Genomic DNA, 7184 nt, shown 5'->3' on the forward strand with positions numbered 1-7184 from the left:
GTGGAGAAGACCATGTGCTGCTGGGTTCGTTCTTCAACTCAACAACAGATGAATGCATTTTGAAAGATTGAACTCGTGAGTCTCTGTTCCATGTAACTACACAAGATCAGACACCAGGTGGTGTTATCTTACCGATGGAGCTGGAGTTACAGTTCTCATAAGGTTATCTCGGTATAATATTAAAATTATTTATAAACTTGTGTATTCCTTGCCTATATGGAACTGTGTGAATCATCAATTCAATCGCTTGTGTTGGCAATTGGCCCACAGAAATATGAGGTCTCCCTTAACATGCTAGTATAGTGTACCATAAAGCAATGTGGCCACCCAAAATATGTTTAGTCAAATGTATGAAATCTTAAGATTTCTAGAAAGTGGAAAGTAGAAAAGCTAAATTGGACTCATGAAGTGAAAGGGGGATTTATATGTGGAATGTTTATCTCTAAATATATAAAAGTTTTCTTTTATAAACTGTTGGCCATGATTGTTGGCACTGTGGTTGGACTTTTTCTGTATGCCATGTCCAGCATAACTGGCAATTCACACCAAGGCTCCATCAGATGGATGGAGGTCTTAGTGCGGGGGTTTGAAAGGATAAGGGGCTACTGGATCTTGATTGCAGGGGGAGATTGCTGCATAGTTTTGTGTTAAAGAAGGAGGGGGGCTGGAAGATAGTGTGTTGTGCATTAAAGAGAGGGGCTGCTGGATGATGTGTGCAAGGAGGAGAGCATTGTCACAAAGTGTGTGCTGGGGGGAAAAGGGGCTGGCATGTGGTTGTGTGGGCAGTGAGGAGTGTTTGAGGGTGCTGTCACCGGTGATAGAGCTCAGTTGGTAAATACCCTGACAACACAGGTTCAAATCCCGGCAGGGTCAACTCAGCCCTTCATCCTTAGGAGGTCGATAAATGAGTATCGATGATTGGGTACTATCTATTATTCAGCTGCTTTAAGTCCCATTAGGACACCTCCAGTCCCATATGGAGTAGCAGGGAGCAGATGCCTTTCAGCTGTCTAAATTAAGGGATCTCTGAACACGAGCAGATTTTCTCCGCTGGTTACCTATACTCTAAGAGGAATGGAGGCTACATCCAGACATCTTTTGGGTTATCGCGAGGAAGGCCACAGAAAGAACCAATGGCCTCCCACCTGAACACAAAAGGTGAAAAGCTTTCTTCTCTCTCTCGGTAGGGCCATCCTCTTGGATTGGGCGCCCTTACTGAGGACTGGAAGTTCTCTTTAGCCTACGTTTTCTGCCTCTTCAGTTGATTTCCCAGGTGATCAAAAAGACAAGGGACAAAAAGCTACAGTCATTCTGGTGGTACCCTTCTAGAGGATGTGTTTCTGGAACTTTTAATGCTAGCCACAGACCATCCTCTGTACTTTCCTGTACAAAGAGATCTTCCCCAGCAAGGGCCCATCTGCCGATCAGAACTGAACACCTGGTACCTATCAGCTTGGCTTCTGAAAGACAAAGATTAGCGCGTAAAGGTCTCTCCACTGCAGTTATTTACACCCTACTGGCCAGCGGAAATACCAGTGACCTCACTCAAATATCACAAGATTTGGAAAACCTTTTCCCTGTTGTCTCAGTCCTACCACATCTCTCAACCTTTAGTTTCACAGATCCTGGATTTCCTTCAGAGGGGATTTGACTCCAGCCTTAGCCTTGCTATCATTAAGGTCCAGATTTCAACTCTCAGTGCTTTTCTAGACTCCAGATTGGCTGCTGCTTGGGACCTCAATATAGTACTATGACAAATGTCTACAGCTTCATTTGAAGAAGTACATTTTAATTTCTTAGCCCTCAAGGTTGCTTTTCTAGTAGCCCTCGCTTCAGCAAGAAAGAATATGAGTTGCAGGCTCTGTCCATCTTGGGGTTGTTCCTGAAGTTCTTTAAACACATTTCTTCCCAGGGTTGTCTCGGACTATCATATGTCCAAAGAAATTGTCCTCCCAATATTTTGTCCAAATCCACAGAAGTACAAGGAAGTAAAACGCCACTTGTTAGATCTCAAGAAGTGCCTTCAAATTTACCTGACTCGTTTTTCATGTCCTAACTACTTGAGGCAGAGCCATCTCTCTCCTTAGTGCCACTGGGAAATGGACAAGGAAAAGGAATCCTAGGTAAGAATTCCTTGTATAATTTTACCATTGTCCAAATTGCAAAATCTTTTTGATAATGTAGAATCAGCTCATACAATTTCAATGAAGAGTAAGTGTTATGGACAGTGTCTTTTGCTTTTGGGACCTGTGTTACTGGGTCATTTTACTAAAGGTTAAGAGAACCTGTGGTAGCACACGTTCTCCTTCATCTTCTATGAAATGTACAATACTGAATAGCCTATATGTATTCTGCTTGGTGTTCTATGTAGAATCCCTCTATGGAGGAGCATTGTTTAAAGCTTGGGTATGTGTAATTTTAATGCGTTCGTATATAACTTTATTATGTCCATTGTCTTTTATGGCTTTACATTTTACTAAATTGGAAAACTACAATAAAAACTGAAACTTATTTAAACAATTAGATCAAAACTTATAAATGGATTTAAAAGGCTGCCCCACCCAACCAGAGATTAAAATTGTTCCTATGGGAGAATTAAAGAGTATCAGGCCAATCTAGTCAAGTGCTGCCAAGAATAAAAATCAAGTACATAAGTTTAAAAATAAAAAAAAGAAATTCCAAGGATCTATGGGAAAGGTTATTTAGAGCAAACAATGAAAGAAGATTTTTTTCATGTTACAAAAAAGTCAACAATTAATTCTGACCTACAAAGCAAAAAAGTTTTAATGAAGTGTAACAAAGGTTGCCTAGGGAATGTGTTGTCAAGTTTCCACAGAACTTGACTTCCAATAATAGATATCTTTGCCATAGCTTCTACTTAAAAGCAGGTAGTCTGCTGCATGACACACCAGTCAGGTGGAGAAACTCTTCTTTGGAGTGTTAAGTGAACACTTACCTCTTGTCCACCAGTTTTCCCAATTAAAATCCATCACTGGCACATGTATAGGTTCTACTCTATCTTGCTGTCCTTTGTCTGGCTCACTCATACCTATCTTGCCCAGCGATCTCTCAATGTAGTAGCATCTCTTCCACTGAATTCTCCCTTTTAAGTAAGTATACTTTGGGGCTTTGTCCTCTTTTCTCTGCATTGGGCAGACTAGATGGGTGGCTCTGTGTTTAGTATAATATGCTAAAAGATAATATACATGTTTTCCAGGCTAAAATATCTGACAAGGCAGACTCCATGGTGTTTAGATCGGGGCTCTATGAGATCCATATCATTACTCTCCTTGCTCTTCTTCACGCTGAAGATAGATTCTGGCTGTATGTTTGAGATCGCTCTCAAGTTGCAGTATTCATTTAGGGCTAATCAAATACGTCCCTGTAAGTGTCTGCCTGTACGCAGTATCAAGGAAACTGTTAATTCTGACCAAATCCCCAACTCCATTTGCAGAAATGCAGCCCCAAACTTGCAAGGAATCTTCACCATGCCTCACTGTTGCTTGCAAACAATCATTCATGTACTGATCTCCAGCCCTTCAAAGAACAAACTGCCTTCTGCTACATCCAAATATTTTGAATGTAGACTTATCAGACTCATTTAGAAGCTCCAGAGCATCTGTTGCCATTTTTCTGCACCCCGGTTCCTGTGTTTTCATGACTAGTTGAGCCGCTTGGCCTAGTTTACATGCCGGAGGATTGCCCCAAATCTTCTATGTATACCACTTCTGATCAGACTTCTCCAGACAGTAGATGGGGGTACCAGGGTCCCACAGTTTTCTGCCAATTCTGAGCTGATGTCACTGCTGGAAATCTCAGGGGTTCTGTGGACCTTAGGTTACTTCTACTGAGGGGCTATTTCACATATCCACCACCCCTACAGTAATGCATCTCCCATGCATTAAGTAAGACTTTATTACATTAAATAAAGGTAGAAATCTTAGGGATCCTGTGGACCTCAAGGTTCTTCTGTTGGAAGGCCATTCCACATATCCACCACCATCTCATTAAAGTAAGTCTTCCTTATATTAAGTAAAACTTTACTACATTAAATAAAAGTAAAAAATTACAGGAGGGGCATATTTAATATGCAAATGGAAATTAACCATTTCAGGGTCTGTAAGGAAAGCTGTGCATTAATTTACCTCTACAGACAAGCAAGGATTGTTTAATAATTTTGAGCAGCTCCTATTGCATGCACCGCATATAACTACTTTGTGTCTTGCTGCCGTGCTCAGTCATAGTGTGAGACTTTAGTCTTCGGTTCACCTTTTTAGTGGTTTTGGCTGTTCCTCATCCAGTGTTATTCCTCCTACACAGTTGTTTCTGTTTCAGCCTACATATTAAATTGATGACCATTTGCACCTGTTTGGTATAGTTGCTTAATCATACACCTACCTATATGCCTACAAAATCACTGACTTTAAGCAAAATGTTCTAAGAAGAATTGATACTTGAAAACTTTGTATTTTGTTAAATGATAAAAATAAACTATTAATATGTCTATTTTCTTAAAAGCAGTCTTAATTTACAGTATTTTTTCACACCTGACCAAAACTTCTACACAGTAATGTACATACATAAACACACTCTAACACATTACACATACATATAACCACACATATCCACTCTATTACATATACTTGCCAACACAGTTTTTGAGGCACACTGATGATCTAAAAATCTATTTCTTTGATTTATGATTTACTTATAATCCTTGCAAACATAATTTATGGATTATTGTCTATAATCAGCATTAAAATGTTCAGAACATATTCTTCACATGAAAACAATTTTCACTGATCTCTCTTTCACTGCTTTAACAGTGAAAATAAAAACAATGCCAATTCTGATTGTTCCCTTCTATTGAATAAAGACCTTAATCTCATTCACTGACATGATTGTTGGAGTTCACTTCAGACAGAGATTTTGGTAATTAGCATTTACTTTAGATGGGGGCATGTAATGATATGTTCCATTCGTCTTAGTTTCTTAATATTAGTCTGCCATAAAAACGAATAATCACTTTATATAGTAATTTTCTCATAGAAGGGTTCAAAGAGAAAAACATGCATCCAGACAGAAAGAAACTTTAACCAAAGACTGCGGGAAAAAAACTAAAACAGAAACTGCTTTGTATATTTTGAAAGGTTTCCAGAGAATCGGCTTTCTGGATCAGCAGAAAAGTTAAAAGGCTGCATTTAAGCCAATATTGGCCTTAGAAAATCTAGACCTACATCTCAGTATAAATAATGAAGTCAAAACCTGAAATACTTTAATTCACCTGAACTTGTCTGCAAACTCATGGTTTAGTGAATAAACCTCAAAGACTCTTACACCATGGTGGCATGAAGAGACATTGAATAAACTATAATCTATTTGAACAGGACCCCTATTAACAAAACCCTCTGTTCTATGGTCTTTAATGTGGACATATATAGGGTTGGAAAGGTATTGGTGTTTAGGTGGTGAGGCTATAGCCTTAAAGAGGTATTATACAAATTGTTATTGAGCAGCACCACACGGCAGCTTGGCCTTTCATCAGACCAGGTGTAACCCCCTCTACCTTAGGTCTAATGGGTATGATATTCTCCAATTTATGAAGAAATACTGGTCCCGGTGGAGCCGGCGCCTCAGGACAGTGACTGGAGTGGAGATGTTTCTCAGGACAGGGATTAAGGTACAACAAGGCTTGAAAGCAAGTCCAAACCCGGTGCTTCTCAAACCATTTGGCCAACGCCAAACAGCTCAGCTCTTCTGAGAAAACTGGTTGTACAGACTACTCCATAAAGGCCAGCTGTCCCTTTTCCAGGTTTTAGGGGAAGCTTGGCTGCTGTGTGGACGTAGTAAAATAGCTCTTTGCGAGGCTTTGTATCCCAGCAAGAACTAACCGAGACATAGTTAAGGGAGATAACAAGAGGCATTGTTTGTCAGGAAAAAAAACATGGCTTTTATCCAGTATAGATCAAAGTGGGGAATAAAACAAGTAGATAACAATTCAGATTTTAAATTAATACAAGACATCCATTAAACATGGAGGGATTACATAGAGAAACAAAGGAATATAAGTGCGCATGTGTAAACATTCACCATTTCTTAACCCCTTAACGACAATGGGCGGTCCCTAAACCCATTGAAAACAATGCCCCATTAAGGGGTAAAATATCAGAGGGCCGCCTATCTTTTCCATGGTATGCGAGGGAGAATGGTGACTAACAATGTTAAGCAAGTTGGGGTGGGTAGCCAATCGGAGGAGCGCCTACACTCTCTGTATTACTCTTAGTGAATTGGCACGGGCAGCCTGGCTTAACCTTTATTCTATGTGGAAGCCTGATGCTGTTCCCGTGGACACTCTCACAAATGATCCCACTCCCCTTATGCCCACCCTATCATACATAACTCCTAACATTCCTAATGGGAAGGGCTCCAGAGCCAAGCTCCTCAACCTACTGAAGTCCAAGTGTGGTTATTGAACTGTGCAAGCAAGTACGTTGAACTCGTGTAACCTTCTCTACCCTGGGAGATTTGGGATCTATGTCTATAGGATTATGCTAAATAAAACAAATTATTAGTACAACACCTTTCTGAAAATAGTGTATTTGTTCACTGCAAAAAAAAAGAGCAGATTTATTACAAAATTATTTTTATTTTTGATTACACTAAAGATTATTTTTTTATTGAATCACTTTAATTTATTATTATCCTCACAGAGAGCTGTTCACCTCTGACAATAGAAAGGTCCCAATGATTTAATAGAATAGTACTTGTTCTTACAATAGGGCCCAATGGGAATGTTACCTAATATTTTAACAAACTACAGGAACACAGAATTTGATAGCAGTTAAGAATCAAAATATAAGAAGAAAAAAATTGACGTTTGAATTCAGTTAACTCAGCAGCGCAAGAGATGGTGGAACTGTTGGGAGTTCTGCGGCTGAGGTGGAAGGCATGAGGGGATAACAGCATGTACTGTGCCATGGCACTGAAGGGGTTAAACCAAGGTTCTGAGCAGACATAGTAAAAATAAAGCTGGCCGCACAAGGAAAAGGTCACGGAAAGTGTGCTGAGGGGCAGTAGCTTCCAATAAGTGGAATTATGTGGAAGCAGAGGACACCTGGATCCAAGGCATTTCTCTGTTGGCACTGAATGTAAAGCTAAGCAGTAACAGAAAATGAATCAGTACA

This window comes from Spea bombifrons, chromosome 1 (assembly GCF_027358695.1).
Source record: "Spea bombifrons isolate aSpeBom1 chromosome 1, aSpeBom1.2.pri, whole genome shotgun sequence".
NCBI classification, from domain to species: Eukaryota; Metazoa; Chordata; class Amphibia; order Anura; family Pelobatidae; genus Spea; species Spea bombifrons.